The following is a 16441-nucleotide window of genomic DNA, read 5'->3' as shown; positions in this document are numbered from 1 at the left end:
ATCTTTAATTAATCATTTTAATTTCACTGTCATGCTTTATGGCATCATTTCAGTGTACTTGAACTGTGTAATACACATGAGGCAGATAGTTAAACTTTAAGTAGTTTTCTTGATTACTTAGCATTTCACCATTATGGATCTAATGAAGAAATATCCTGAATCATTCAGTTGAAGCAGATAAATCCTTCCCAAAATGCTTACCAAGCATTAAAAGAATGGTGATAAATATTCCCCTGAACTACCAGGTGGGCCATCTTTTCTAGTGGTTTACCAGCCCATTGGTGGTGCAGATGAAAAATAGTTACCCCTTCCCCCTCACCCCACTGCTTTCCCCTGTCTTTTCCCCTCCTATTTTGTCTCTCCCTCTTCTCCTCAGTTCCCTTTCATCTTGATTCCCACTCACCTTTTCCTGTCTTCAGCTTGCTCCTTTCTCTTGAACCTTCCTCTCCCCCTCTCCCATTTACCCCACCACTCCATCCTCTCCTCTGTCAGAACTTAAGCATCTAAGTTCTCTGTTTGGATAGCTAAACCTGCTCTGCCATTCACTGAGTCTCACTGGACCTGAGACCTCTCTCTCCCACATAGATAACAGGATAAATTTGTTCATTATATGCCACATCATATGACATGGGTGATGATGGACTTTCCATGACCACAATTGTTCTTGACAAATTTATTTACAGATGTGGTTTGCCACTATCTCTTCCCAGCCATCACCAGTACTTCTCAGAGATTGTCTGCTTAGCATCAGTTGTCACAAAACCAGGTCTTGTGATATGTACCAGCTGCACATATGACCATTCACCACCTGCCCCCATGGCTTCACATGACCTTGATCAGGGAATAAGCAGGTGCTACACACTGTCCAAGGGTGACCTGCAGGCCAGTAGAGGGAAGGAGCACCTTACACCTCCTTTGGAGGAGACATATCCCCACCCTGCCACCCAGAATGCGATAAGCACCATTTCATTTAAAGGTCATTTATCACTAATATCTTACTTTCAATGAACGAGTCATGAAAACAATTTTCCAAATTTATTATCATTTGTCTGGGGACAATATTAAAAGATTATGGCTATGATCAGCAATTGGAAAATTACTCAGATGGCATTGACTGAAATACCTTACTTAATGCATTGCATGACAATGGTCATCAACCGTAGACATTAAAATGTTTTACATCTATATCTGTGATAAAGAATAGGTTGCAAACTGCATTAGTATGTGCTGTTATTCAACAAATTTCCTATCAACAATTTAAGAAAAATTAATTGTTGTTTCTTATAGTGAACAACAAAAAGTATACCTAAGTAATGCTGCCTTTGGTGAGATTTGCACTTAGAAGTTTTTATGTTTTTTATCTGACTAACTGTTGAAAGTGTGAATTTATTGTGTCATAATAAGGAAAACTAGAGCATCTGGGATCTGACCAAACAGTGAAAGGTAAAGTCTGTCTCTTAACCTATCAGATTATTGGTTTGGGGAAATCACTGAAAAGGAACCGTAAACATCATTGGGTGAACTGATTGCTCACTTGAGAAAGGGAATGTAACATAGGAACAAAGATTAATAAAGAAGGAAGACAAAAGGAAAACATTTAAGAAAAACAATGAATTTTCTAATAACAGCAGAAACCCAGAGAAATGAAATCTCATATTTATGGTAGTTAATTTTCAAAGCAGAAAGATTAACATAGAGTGCATTTCTTACATTGTTAATTGAAATAAAAATAATGCTACTGTTGCTGCACTTATAGTGCATGACTACTGCACAATGCAGAACTGTACCATTCAGAATTGAGGTAGACAGTGAATGCCATTTCCACAAAGTTTATGGAAGGGTGTCAGTGCAACATCTGGATATTTGGGTTATCCTTCACATTAGTCTGTCACTTGAACTTGCTATGCCATAAATAACGATGAGGCCTGTTAGCCCCACCATTACTTTGACAGAGGTATTTAAGCAGGTAGGCGAGCACATATTGGAAACCTTATAGAATTAAAAGCAAAAAAATTATCTGTCTGTAATATTAATTACATTTTTCCCTGATGTGTCTGATCTGCTGGACCTTTCCAGTATTCTCTTTTTATTTTTGTTGTTAATAGCTCTGTCATGCATTTCATAGCATCAATATGTTCCCCCCCTCCTCCCATAACAAGATGACATTGTAAACATTGGGATTACCTGGGCAGCCCCCAGTTCTGATGCAGGGTTTCAACCCAAAGTGACAACTCTTTCTTTCCTCTCACCGATGTTGCATGACCTGCTGAGTGCCTCCGGCTGATTACATGTTGTTCCAATTCCAGCATCTGCAGTCTCTTGTGTCCCCATGATCTCATCCTTTTAGAGATATCCTATTTGCCCTATCTACCCCATCCTCTTTCCTCTCTATAATTTGTTTGCTTTTTTTCCAGGTTCTGATTAAGCAGTGTTAACTCTGTTCTCTGCCCACAGTTGCTGCCTTACCTTTATAAAGATTGTTCTATGTTCTCATTGCATTCTTAAAAATAGATTGGTTTCTCACTGAAATTTGGCATGTGTACTCTTTCCACCAGCATGTTGTTCTGTCCTGTGAGTTATTGCTCGGTGATTGCCTAATAGGTAGACTGGATAACAAGAATTATTTGTATATATCTGATCTCCAATGTAGAAAATTGAAGATTTTGAAAATTTCTTAGCAGGTTGACTACCTATGTCAACGGGAAATATAATTCTGGCTCAAATGTGTAGATCTATTATTTTAACCTGTTAACCATTGGCAGTCTGCAGATGCATTGTATGTAAATTAGATATTTTTGACATTTGCCGCATGTAAGCAAGGGTGGACTAAAGATGTGTATGAACTGATAGTATTAAAATAAGATAGCTTATTAAGGTGATTAAGTTCCAGGAAAATTTTCTTCGGTAGTAGTAATACAACAATTGGTTGTAGTCTTGTTTTCAATGGAATGTTTCCTGGTTATACATGATTGCAACAAAAAAGGGGGAAAAAAATCAACCTATAATTTGTATAGTTTAAATACATTTAAATAATGATCTCTCAGAATGTTAATTGTCTGCTAATAGCTATATTATTTGCATAAACTGAATGAAACAAAGCTTTGTGCACTCAGATCTTTTCATTGTTGCCAGGCCTCTTCAATTCTTGGCAAAACTACTTGCATATCAACTGATTAGGTAATAGGGCACCATCTGAGCAGCAGCATTTTACTTCCGGCTCTTACTGTGTGAAATTTATTGATTGACATACGAGCCCTCTGCAGGCATCATACACCTGAACAATATTCAAGATTCTCCATACAAGCCTTTATTAGCACTAGCTTAATTGATGGAAGAGGGTGGGGGCGGGAGTTACAGAGATATAAAAATTAAGTTTCCCTGTACAATAAGCATTGTAATTGCGTTTGCTGGAGTATGACTATCCTGCAATTAAAGTATCTCACCTGCAAGCTTTTTTTATTTATTTAGTTTAATTAACACTTTTATTTTCTGAAGGTAGAATTGAGGGATCCTGTTTTGTTTCACAGTCTCTCAGAGCAAGGATAATATGCTCACATAATTTTGGCATTTTCCTTTAATCTGTTGACGTTGTCTTCGACTAAATCATCTTGCAGTAATGATGTCACAAATGAGTGCAATACTTCCCTGTGACAGAACACATCATTGACCACTGCAGTGCGACACTAGAATGCTTGTGAAAATGGCAAGAAATGCCTGAAGCTCTCACAAAGATCATAAACATTTTAACTGTAGCACTCTATACACTACTTATATTATACAACTTATGTAATGATGTAAGATAGTAGGCCAACTTAAAGTTAGTAACCTAATCCTAGAGTTCAGATGACCTCTATATCTTCACTGTCATGGTTCATAATATCACCTGAACCCCTTGATTAGGTTATAGTCTTGTAATGCACTGTGAAATATCCATTATTCTTGAGGCTTGCTGCTTATCAGATTTTGTACTGTTTCACTGTTAAAAAATTTGAAACTTGTCAAGATCTCATCATCTTTCATTGATGAGCTGCTTCAGCATTTGACATGATTTTGCCGTTGACTTTACCACTGACACTTCAGCAGCACTAGCTGAAGTTTTAAAGCCAACATTTTAGAGGCGATGTGTAGCAGGCATGTTTGAAGTGCTTTGCAATTAGACTTCTGTAAAATATTCATTTAACCAACGGGAACAGGTTTGAAATGTTTCAGCACTCATGCATAGTGTGTAATTGAGGGGATCAGCGCCTTGCGTGGAAAAAAAATCAGCTGCTTTTGATCAGGATGTCTGATTGCTTGCTCTATTTGCATTTAAAAGGAACATTTGTTGGAAAACAATTGAGGCAAAGAAATGGTTTACTGCATTTACTAATGTTGTAGATATAAAAAGTAGCATTGTATTTCTTGGTATGCATTTAACAAACTGAACCCTTTTGCAAATATTTATTTTGGTTACACTGACAAAAGAATCTTGTTTACAATTTTTATAAAATGTAGCTGTTGTTATTAGCTTAGCCCAGAGTCTGAATAGGGCAGATAAGCTATTTCTATGAAAGTTCTGTTAACCTAATATAGTTGGTATTCTGTAACCCATATTTTCTCCCATGTACTCAACTTTCTTTTAACTTGGAAGAGCCCAGTAGAATATCCTTTGTTAAAGCAGTGTTGCCAGATAGTAACCAGACTTGTATACCAACACACCAGCATTTCTTTTGTATATGTGAGGCAGAGTTCAGACAATTTGCTGATGAGGTGTGTGCCTGTGTGAGTGCATGTGTAGGGGAGAGATATACATTGTGCATGTAGTATTATTGACGGTATCTTTGGCAGTATTAGCAGTGGTTCTGTTTAAGGTTGTGTTATATCTCAGTCAGAAAAATATGGGTTCAAGTCCAGCGTTGAAGGTTTCAGTATGGAAAGTTAAAAGCTGCTGATTCTACTGGGCTCTTCCAAGTTAAAATAAAGTGGGAGAAAACTATATATTTTGGAATCAAGTACATAATCCCGTCAAGTGGATGTAAAAGATTCCACAGCATTATTTTAGAGAAGAATGTAGGGATTATTGAATCAGTCATATGGTATGGAAGCAGATTCTCTTGTGCTGTGGCTAATATTCATTACTCAGTCACCATCAGAAAGAATGGATTTTCTGTTGATCAACACATTGCTTTTTGTGGGAGTTTACTTTATCCAAACCCCTACCATGTTTCTTAAGTCATAACAGTGACTTCTTTTCAAGAATATTTCATTGGCTGTAAAATATTTGGCACATTGTGTTGTGAAATACACCATACAAATACAAGTCTGTGTTGATCTTTATAGTAGCACACATTCATGTTGTTCTTATTGTGATAAGGGAACAAAATAGTTAATTAAATGTGTAAGCTTTGAGCTGCTCTTCTGGCCCCTCCTTCATTTTTCATCATGAGCCTCACATATTTGTGATCCTTGTCACATTTTTCACTGTTTATCTTTGAATATGAGTGCCCACAACTTCTCAAAAATGTAATGGAAGGCTTTATTGTTGTGTCTGCATAGATATGTGAAATAGATGGGGAGAATGTATGAGGAAATTTACTATAGACTGAAGGCCAAATTTGGCTGGTACTTCTTAGCATGAAGTGACAGTTTCTGGATGTAGCTGTCAGAGCAAGAGTTTGAGTTAAAACATTCCTTGCATTTGTTATATAAAGTACGGGGTAAGGGAATTGCCGGGAGCATGGAAATTCCGCCACCTGCAGATTCCCTCTTGTGTCACACATCATCCAGAATTGGAATTGCTATTGGTCCTCTGTTGGATTTTCTAGATCTGGCTCACTACTAAGCTCCTCAAGGCAGTTACGCTGGGACCACAAATGCTGGCTCTTGACAAAAATCCTGAGCTTTTGTGATAAATCATAGATTTTCTTAATGTCATGTCAATGTCTATATTTCCATAAATTTACCAAACTTTTAAAAGATTGTTTACTTTAGCTGTGATGTGGTCTGAATGCACTTATGATAACTTACAGCTGATGTTATCCTGTAGCTGGTGTGACAAATTCATCAGACAATTTCTCATTTTTTCCATTCTTAATTTCTTCTTAACCAACGACAAAACTTCAATGTTACCTCATGTACACGTGGTTTGTAGCATTTAGGTTTTGAGTGGGAGGGGGCTGTTTTGTGGTGGATGGTGGATGTCTGTGTGACATTTGCTGCAGCTGCCCACCATTGAAAGTTGATTTTTTTTACTCTAAAGCTTTTATATGGACAAACCAATTCTGCTAAAATGACTCCATCTGTGGTTGAATCCTTGCACTATTTTTGGCTTTTCACTATTAGAGATGGCTGTAGGATTTCATCATCTGTTGCACAGCAGTGAAGTATATGAAACAAATTAGCAACTCAGAATCCATCTGTTGTTATTATTTTCCACTGATAATTGGCTTCAACAATGGAAAGCCTGTATACCCTTGCCTTTGAAATAATACACTGTTTATTTTTGAGAGCTCCTTCTCTTTCCCTGATTCTAGCAAGTAAGGCTCACATGAAAATTACATCTTTGACTCCTTACATCAGTACGTGTCAGTCAGTATCCAGAGCTTTGCAGCTGATTTTCTTCAGGGGCTGTGCTTCTGTTTTGTTGTTTCAGTTTAGGCTTTTTAAACAGGCTGCTCCAGACTGCTTGGATACACTGGCTGGAATGTAGCATTCACATGTCTCTTAGCTGCTCTGAATTAAAAAAAAGATAAAATTTAAGGACGCATAAAAATGAAAAGTGTTAGGACAAGAGCAAAGAATGATAGTAAAATGTCAGACAAGGATATAAACAACACTTAACTGCCCTGGGAAAGAATTTACATTAAGTATATTGACAAACATGTCATTGGCTTTTCACTTCAAAGCAGGGCAGGTAGATGGCTCAGTGAGCAGCTGACTTGAGCCAGTTGCTTATTTGCTCACTGTTTGTGTTTATGCAAAGGGACCTCTTCCTGAATATTTAATCTAGAGCAAGGCAGTGGCTTTTGTTGTGTTTAGATCACATAACTTCAGCCCTTCAGTATACTACAGTCTACTGGAGTTCATGTTGAATATTGAAGGAGTTAGTTTTTAGAAATTCTTATCTTTTTTTAGTCCCTGGAGATTACGGGATAATCCAAGCATTTTTAGCTTCATAGTTAATGGGTAAGTGGAGTTACAGCCACATTTTTAGTGCATGTTTTGTTTGGAGGAAACTGAAAAAAAATCATAAGCTTACAACTGCTAACAGATTGCAGTTTTTGAAATGTAATTGAGTCGTTCTCTGAAGTGTATGATTTTAGGAATGGAGAGTACAGTGTGTACTTGCATGCAGGTGGCTTCTAGGAATACTTCAATGCATATGTCCAGTATAGTAAGTGTTATATTTATATCTATTAAAACCTTCATGGATAAACTAAACCAATTCATGCCTTTTCCATTGTATGGTATTGTTTTTATCATCTGCACTGAAGAGTTTTGACGTGGTATCATTCTTCATATAGACCCTTTGTGCCCTCTATTTGAAAATGGTAATACAGAACAGACTAAGGCAGTTAGACCCACTACTTAATATTGTCTTGTGACTTTGCTTCTTCAGCAAAATGACTGTAGTGTAACGTGAAGGTTTTCTTACGTGGAAATGGAATCTGCTCCTCATTGATATTAATAGCACACTAGAGAGGTTAGTCTGTGTTGCAGTGAATAGCAGGACTACAGTCTGGAAACATGATATTGTAGAAGAGAGCTGACAGAGCTGATGCCCTGTTGTTGGGAGACCATCATCCATAAAAATAGTTTTTACATAATGGCAGTGTAGGCTATCAGCTTTTTGCATGGAGCATTTTGTCTTGTCTACATCAGTTCTTCTTTTCTGGAAAGGGACTAAACTATTTTTACTCACTTTATATTTCCAGCTGCATAAGAAGATTTTATTTTAGACAGGAATCAGAATATGCTCTATAAACTGAAGTGAGCCAAACTAGTTTCCGACTATTGATTCATTAATGGTACTGTATTCCATCAATTGACAAAGATTATATAACCAATAACAGATGTACTTAATGGCTTTGTGATAATAATTATTTGCATTGCTTTCATCTTTCACACTCAAGGGGGTTGGGGAGGGGGTTCGTTGTTAACCATTGCATTGCACAATGTACTACAGAAAAACTTGACAGCTTTAAATTAGCTTTAAATTACTTGCAGATGTAAATGTTTAAATGCCCAATAGCAAAGGTCAACAAAAAGACACACCCAGCAGCTACACTCCAATGGAATTGAGAAACGAACCAGTTTTTCAACATTGTGTTTGAAACCACCCTTATTGTTCTGCTAGTGTTTCTCTTGAGTGTATTTATAGCTGTAAAATTCATCAATTTTGTAAATCAGCTCATCTGAGTAAATTGAATGTAGCTTGAAAACAGAGGAATGCTCTGCAAATACCAAGGTTAATTAATAATCCCCAGGCACGTATCTTCATCAATGATACACTCACAGTTAGACTATTCAAGAAGAAAGAAAGCTTTGCATTATTTTTACATTGTAATCATTGGGACTGGATAATTAAAGTAGTTCCATAGTTCAATACTCACTAGTGTGTCATCATGCAGTCTGTTGCAGATAGGTGAGTCAAGTAATAGTTGGATCATTAGGTTAGTGTGTGTAGTCTGATTTCTATGGAATTTTGTGTGTGAATTTTAACAAGATTTTTTTCCTGGTGATTTTCAAATGTCATATATAATTTTCATGTTCTGACAAGTGGAATGTACATTTGAATGGAGTCAAATATATTTTTCTTTTTTGTGCGTGTGTCAGATAAGTATTAACTCTTAAAGTGCTAGTTAAAAGAAAGGGCATTTATTAAGATCAGGTGATCAGCTTCTTTGCTTGCTTGCATGTACATTATTTGCTTTCTCTGCCCCTCGTTATATATATAGAATACAAGCTTTTTTGGGGTAGTTGCTCCTGTGCCTTCCCCTTGTAACTTTACCAACCACTAACTGCCCTTTCCCCCTCCACTGTGCCTTGCACCTTGGCTGAAAACCTAAAAAAGGCTTGACAATTAGCTCAATTGTGAAGAGTTGCTAGTTGTTCACTGGCGTGAGAATTTTGTAGATATGTGGGTTTTGCAATCTGCATAAGGTTCCAGTTTCTAATTAGAGAAAGGCAGCAAGGACTTATGATGCTACCTGTTAACAATTAAAGATTAGATTAAAGGTTAATTTTATTTGTCACGTGTACATTGAAGCAAACAATGCACTTCTCTGTATGTTTCGATGAGATCATTAAGGATAGAGTTGGGGCAGCTCACAAGTGTCACAATGCTTCTGGTGCAAACGTAACATGCTGCAGCACACTAAAGCTAAACATATGTCTGGAATGTGGGAGGAAGCTGAAGCACCCGGAGCAAATCCATGTGGTCATGAGGGGAACATACAGACTCCTTACCGAGAGTGGTGGAAATTGAACCCCAAATCTTTCAGCTGGGACTGTAAAGCGTTGCACTAGCTGCTACACTCCCGTGCTGCCTCACATCTCCTTCTCAAGTTCCTGCAGTTTAAGTAAATTAACCTGTACCCCCACAGCCCTGCCACCATCATGGGCATTCATACTTTAACACCTAACTTGTCTATTCATTTCTACTGCATTGAGATTTAATTTGCCAGCTGAAATTTTAGATCTAAGAGATTTTCAGAAATTGATTCTGATGTCCCATGTGATACTACACTTAGCAAAGTGTCCGAACTATTTGCTGTGCAACATTAGGGGATCATTCTGGAAGGTTCTGGAATGCTGTGTAACTGATATATTTTATATATATATCTGGTAATTTCTAAAGGTCTCTGGTGGCAAAACTGTGGCTATTGAAATTTTTACCTGGGAGTTAAATTGCCTGCCTGCCGTCTGCTGCTCACAATCTATATTCTCTTTATATGGCTATGGACTTCAACAAATGTGTTTTCATACATGTTCCAATTTGGTTGGATTGTACAGGGAAAAAATAAAACAGCTGGTTAGTTTATGTGTTGTTTAAGTTTTTCAATGATTACTGAAAACGTGTTGCATTTTTACATGCATTTCAATATTCTTTGGATTTTAAAAATGTTTGTTTATACCATTAGACTAGGAAATAGGAGCAGAATTAGGCCATTTGGCCCATTAAGTCTGCTCTGCCATTCAATCATGGCTGATCCATTTTTCCTCTCAGCCCTAATATCATGCCTTCCCCTGTACACCTTATGCTCTGACCAATCATGAATCTATCAGCCGCTATCAACTTGGCCTTCACAGCTGCCTCATCTCCGTTCTAAAAGGACGCCCCTCTATTCTGAGTCTGATCTTCTGGTGTTAGACTCCCCCACTATAGGAAACTTCTGCACATCCACTTTATCAAGGCCTTTCACCATTCGATACCCTTATTCTTCCGAATTCCAGTGAATACCCAGGAAGTATAAATCAACTCACTAGGCCACTTGGTGTTGCTAATACCTCCAATTCTAAATGCTAAACACCTTAACATTTTCCTTCTCCAAGATCTTCTTGTAGTATGGAAATGACCTCAGACTGACCAGAAAATGGGAAGACTACTGTTAGTTTACAGGTCCTGTGAATGAATGAAAATCCAGTTGTGAGATTTGTTCAACTTTAGAATGCATTGGATCTGATGCTCTTTCTCTGTGGGTTATACCTTTTTTGTGTAAGTTACAGTTACTCTAATTGAGCGATAACAGTGCAGGCAGCAAAAGTGTATCTTTCTTGCATTCATTGGAATAGTTATACAGTTTCCATCCAACTAACTTAACTATAGCCTTTTAATCTATTTGTGTGTCAGTGCAAACTTGACTGAAATTTGTATGTATGTATGTATGTATGTATGTGTACATGTCCAAAACAGAGTAAGAAATGTAGGGAAATTTGAAATTCAGGGGAAAGAATTTTAACAGACTTGTTACTTTACTTACCTCCTTGACAGTAAGCTGTCCACAGTTTTACACAAAGGACATTTGAGTTTGACCTGTCAATAACTGGTTTAATTTATTCCACTAGATAGAGAAAGAGTCCAAGAGTTCAGTTTGCTTTTTTATTTCATAATACTCCCTTGAGCATTTTAGCATACATACATTGATAGTTTATCTTGGACTCAGAGCAGACTATATGCAGATGTAATATGAAGAAGAGTACAACTTAGCCGCAGAGTAGGTATCAACAAAAGCTCCTTGGGCAAAGACATTATACACAGTATGGAAACAGGTTCTTCAGCCCAACCTGTCATCCTGAGCTGATCCATTTCCCCCGTTTGTTTCAATCCTTTCCTATGTACGTAGGAGGCACTCTATACTTAAGGAAAAACAGCTAGAGCTCATCCACCCTCTCTCCTTGTATCTTAAGCTGTCCAGTCCCAGTAATATCCTTGTGAATCTTTTTGCACTGTCTTATTTAATGATAATCTTCCTATAGATTCTATTGAACTGTGCCTATTCTGTAAAAATTTACCTTATTAATCAATGTGACTTTTTGCAACATGGGACATTTCAGTCAGCTTGTACAGTAATTGCAGCTCAGTCTGTGCCCCACCTGAGATGTTTAAAGAAATAATGTTTACTTCTAGAGGACACGCATCTCAAATGGGGCATGCATTCAGTATTCACATTGGCTTCTCAGAACCAGGTAACTCTACTTGGATTAATCCTCTGCACCTAGCTTGATGATCCAAATAAAGACAGATTGGGGTAGAGAAGAGTTTTCTATTATGGGGTTGGATAACTGTACTATTACTCTTCACAGTGTGTGCCAAGGTAGGCGGTGTAATCTTAGAATGACTGGTGCTATTGACTCCTGATAATTGTTTCACATGTGTTCTCAGTTTTTCCGGTGACTCATTCTTCCAAGGAAGGGGTTCCCAACCTGGGGTACGTGGACCCCTCAGTTAATGGTAGGTTTCCAAGGCATTTAAAAAAAGGTTGGGAACCCCTGTTCTAAAGTCTCTGCCCCCCTAAGTTGAACTGCCTTTTCAATAGATTCAGGCAAGTTTCTAATAGGGCGGTGTATGTCACCCTCCCAAGATCCAGTCCACAACAGGTCAAAATCTTCAAGCACTTCGTGATTTAGATAGTTGGGGGATCCACATACCAGTTTTCCGCGAGGCAATCACACTTCGTTTTCCATCATACTGATGAGGAATGAAGTGCAAAAGTCCTTGTAATGCTGAGATTGAGTAACAATGTTTACTAAAGTTATAAGGTTAAATTTGAAAGTCGCCTTTGCTTTCCAGACTATTTCAGTAAAAGTTTTCCTGTTAACCGGCTGATAACATTCATACTAAAATCTCACTGACAAAATTTAAATAGCTGCAGTGACAGAATTTTAAAATCCAAGAATAAAATGACCTCTCCAAAATCATTGCATTAAACATAAGAAAAGACTTTAGAGTCTAACATTGGAATAAGTCTTCAACATCAGCTTGGATGTTAGCATTTGCAAAGGAACAGCAAATTCATTTCTATCATACTGTAGTGTGCTCCCTATTGTACTATAGCTTACAGTAAGACTTTTGGTGGCAAACAACATTCAGTCCAAGGAGGGACAAGCATTGTTTAGTTTTTTATTTGACTCTGCAAGTTTGAACAATGGATTGACTGCAGATCATCATATATTTGAATATAATTTTGTAAAGTCCGCATAGTATTTGGAAGTTAGGAAGAACAGGGTAGTGCAGATGAAAGTCCTTTTATGAATACCAAAACAGCTCATGTCCCGTGACTTTCACGAAAATGGCATGGGGAACACTACATTCCAGTTGATATTGTCACCAACAAAATTGTAACTAATATGAGAACTTCTCGGACTAATGTACATGACATGCTAGAACGTAGTAGATGCATTGAATTTATTATGTAAGATTCAGGAAGAATATGTTTTATATTAGAGGTCAGACTGAATAATTTCACAGATTACCTTTTACTCAGCTTCCATATGCAAGTGTTAGTACATCAAATAGACTTGGGGGTAAAAGTGATCTCTTAAAGGACCAGGCAATTTTCCTTTAATAATAAATCAAACTTTTAGAAGGAGTACAAAAGCGACGTGACTGGTTCAAGCAATATCACCAAATTCCATAGTCAGAAAGATGATCATAACAGTGTATAGTATGCTTTTTTTCAGAAGTAATGAATGATAAATACTGCAGAAATAATGTCTCAGCTGATGTGAGATCAGAACTTAACTCAGATATTGAGAAAGCTACCAAAGAGAGCTGCACTGTTTACCGCCTAGGGAAATATCCTCACATTTAACTGTCAGCTGTATACATATCTCTGGAAGGCAAATTTTAATGCTTTTATTCAAAACAGTTGTGGCTTCTAATCATCTAAATTACCTTTTAAATAGTCTACTTGTTTACAAAGTTATATCAATTCCATGCAAAGTAAACTAGAAACACCTATACTATTGAGTTGACGAGAGTTCAGTAACCAGTTTCTTACACAAAGCATGGGAGGAAGGAAATAAACATATCACAGCAGTTGGATGCTATCTTAATGTTTCCCATGGATGGCAAGTAAAACATAGTGCTATAAGGTATTTCATATGTGCTATTCAGATATGCAACCATTTTGGATGTCTAATTTTTGTAGCCATTATCCTGTACTAGATTGATATGAAGCCAGACCAACAATTGTATGCTCAAAAGACAAGATTTCTGCCAGATTTTGTTTTCTTTTTCACCTTGAGTGCCTTTTCATGTCTCTTGAAATCTTAAAGTAGGAACTGTTGCTGTTACTAAACTTTGAAGTCAAAGAGGAAGGCAGTGTGCAGTGCAAGCACTGCTTTTCAAGGCAGCTTGCTGAAGCATTGATGTTTCATGTTTGAGGATTATTCGCAGAGAAAAAACTGTGGGTTTATGTGCAGATACACCAAACAAACCTGATTTTATTTCCTTCTTTCATTTTGCATTTTGTTAATTTGCTAAATATGGAAGCATGCAGCACGACTGAGGACAGATGGCATCTAGTTCCACCCATTTTATTTTGCTACTGCGTCACCAGATTTTACTCATGTAATCTGTATACATGGCTTTTACTTACAGTACAAGAAGAAAGGACTAAGTTCTGTGATACATGAAGTCATTTGCACAGTAAAGAAATCTGGATGAATCTGGAGCTAGAAAGAACAATCGTGAAAAAAAATGTTTCATCTGTTGGTCTACACAAACACGCGTGTGCACACTCACACACGCACACTCTCTCACACACTCACATACATACACACACACACACACACACACACACACACACACACACACACACACACACACACACACACACCGACCCCCCTTATTATGTGAATACCTGGCACTAGCTGGTACTAAAAAGCAGTCAGCTTCTGACTTCATTGTTTCTATTAACTTTCTTTGAGTGTTTCATTAAGTACAACTGGAAGCATTTGTGTTTTTTTTATACTTTGCCATTTTCTTGTATAAGTTGAATTGCTAAGACAGGGTAACTACCATCAAACATCCAATCAGAGTGTATAATTTTTTTTTGTCTCCAGGGTAAGAAGACTGATTACAAAAGGGGGCTATAACGGAAGATTGCTTTAAATAAGCAAATCCTACTCAAAAGAAGGTAAACAGAGTGTTTATTTTTTATAGGAGATTCTTTGTGTTGAGTTTACAGTGCTTGTTTAATGAGTAATTTCTGCATATTTAGTTTAATAAACTATAGTGTGGAAGGATTTTTGAAAGTACTAATACATAAATGCCAAACATGCATAATTATTCACAAAGAAATGTTTCAAAATAATTGGAAAACCTGTAGAGTCTTTTTTTTATTGTAAATGTTATACCCTCTAGCTGTGCTGAGACATCTACTTGGAATTCAGCTGTCTGTTTCATAATCACCTTTTGTCAGAAATTAATAGTCAGTTAAGTGCCATAGCAACGGTGATGTAACCATCAAGCAGTGACTGCAGAAGCTTGTGATGTAGGCACCCATTAGTGCTGCTGCCCACCCGACCTTGCCAGATTAGAACATTAGAAATTAATTGATGATCTATTAATTTTAAAAAGTCCGAGACATAAGAACAAAACCAAACACCAGGAAAATTTTAAATGTTATAAGATTATTAAATCCGTAGAATGAATTGTGCTACCTGTTTTGTTTCATGCATTAATAGTATCTTGATTCTTAAAAACTATTTTAATCCCTTTGCTTGGCATATAACATAATAAACAACTTGCTAGTGCTAAAGTGCCACATGGGGGTGGTGGCTAACAAGAGAGTTTAATGTTTCTGCCACTAGCAGTTTTGTTGCTGTATTTTTCATGAGCTGTAACTACCGGTAATGTACTTCGGTAGCTCCAGAGCAGTAGTTAAACATAGTGACAAGCTAAACAGCCCCAAGGCCCATGTGTTAAGGAGTAGGAGAACACACAGAATGTTACACTGCTTCAGAATGATTGCAGGAAATAGAAATAACTTCAGCATTTCTTCTGATATATTCAGGACCACAGAATAGGAGTTACTTTATCCCAATTCTTCAGTTACTGCTCCTTTACATTTTTTTGGATAGGGGTTCAAAATCCATGGAAATTAGGGGGAAGGTGAATGTGAAGAGGTGTTGTTTTCCAAGATGAGTAGTTGAGAACCAGGTTTGGCTTAGTTTTGTTAAGAGTGGACTTTGCATGTGTTGCTAATTCACAATAATGGAATTGAATTTTTTAAAGATACATGGATTTTACTTGGCAAGCATTTCTAATTTATTTTTAAACATTTGTGTAAAATATCTTTTATATTTTAAACCTGGGTTTTCAGGAGCACAGTGCAGCATGCTGTGTAATAAAATTAAAAATAAAATTGTATATTTTTGAAAAAGGAAGTTGGTTCTATTGTACTTTTTGAACTTCAGTTACATTAACACCAGTTGAGTGCAAATTATGGTTGAAAAAGTGTTCATTTTAGACAAAAATACATTTATTGTTTCATAATATCTCAATGCAAGCTGTGCTACATTTAATGAAATATAGAAATCTAGCTGGTTGGAGATGCTTATCTAAACAGACTGGAAATTGGAATGGTGTTGTATTGTTTATTAGCTTACAAAAATTGCCTTTTATGAGAATCTAAATGGTGCAACAAAGCACAGCATGACATGATTCACTGTTTATACTTAAAGCCTTAATTTTGGAACACAGTATCTAGTTGCCTCACACTTCTGGTTTTGTTGGCTTAATATTTTCTGCTTGCTGTTGCACAGGCAGCTAAAAAGGCTGAGACATTTTGCACTCTATGTGTCATAACACAGCTGCTTGAATCTAATGAAAAAAATGTCCCTTTCAAACCTCAACCTGCTTACAAAGATAGAGTCAAGGTATTACTGGTTGAGCATTAGGATGTGGAGTTGGCCATTGTGCCTTTGAACTTGTGAACTGATACTTGTTACCTTG

At 37.0% G+C, this 16441-nt stretch overlaps 1 protein-coding gene across 7 annotated transcripts in view; it reads left to right on the top strand.

Moving 5' to 3' along the window:
* Nucleotides 1–16441, top strand: part of foxp1b (forkhead box P1b) — a 524891-nt gene that overhangs the window by 184195 nt on the left and 324255 nt on the right. For 6 of the 7 annotated variants that reach the window (XM_059944321.1, XM_059944319.1, XM_059944324.1 and 3 more), the window contains one exon: nucleotides 14548–14621. The gene's annotated coding sequence lies outside the window, so the exon portion shown is untranslated. Of the gene's footprint in view, nucleotides 1–7047; nucleotides 7165–14547; nucleotides 14622–16441 lie in introns of those variants that run through there. The other variant, XM_059944325.1, reaches the window with a different exon arrangement.

The sequence above is a fragment of the Hypanus sabinus genome, chromosome 19 (assembly GCF_030144855.1).
Source record: "Hypanus sabinus isolate sHypSab1 chromosome 19, sHypSab1.hap1, whole genome shotgun sequence".
NCBI lineage: Eukaryota > Metazoa > Chordata > Chondrichthyes > Myliobatiformes > Dasyatidae > Hypanus > Hypanus sabinus.
Note: the sequence above shows the minus strand (reverse complement) of the source record. Positions and strands in the feature narration are given on the sequence as shown.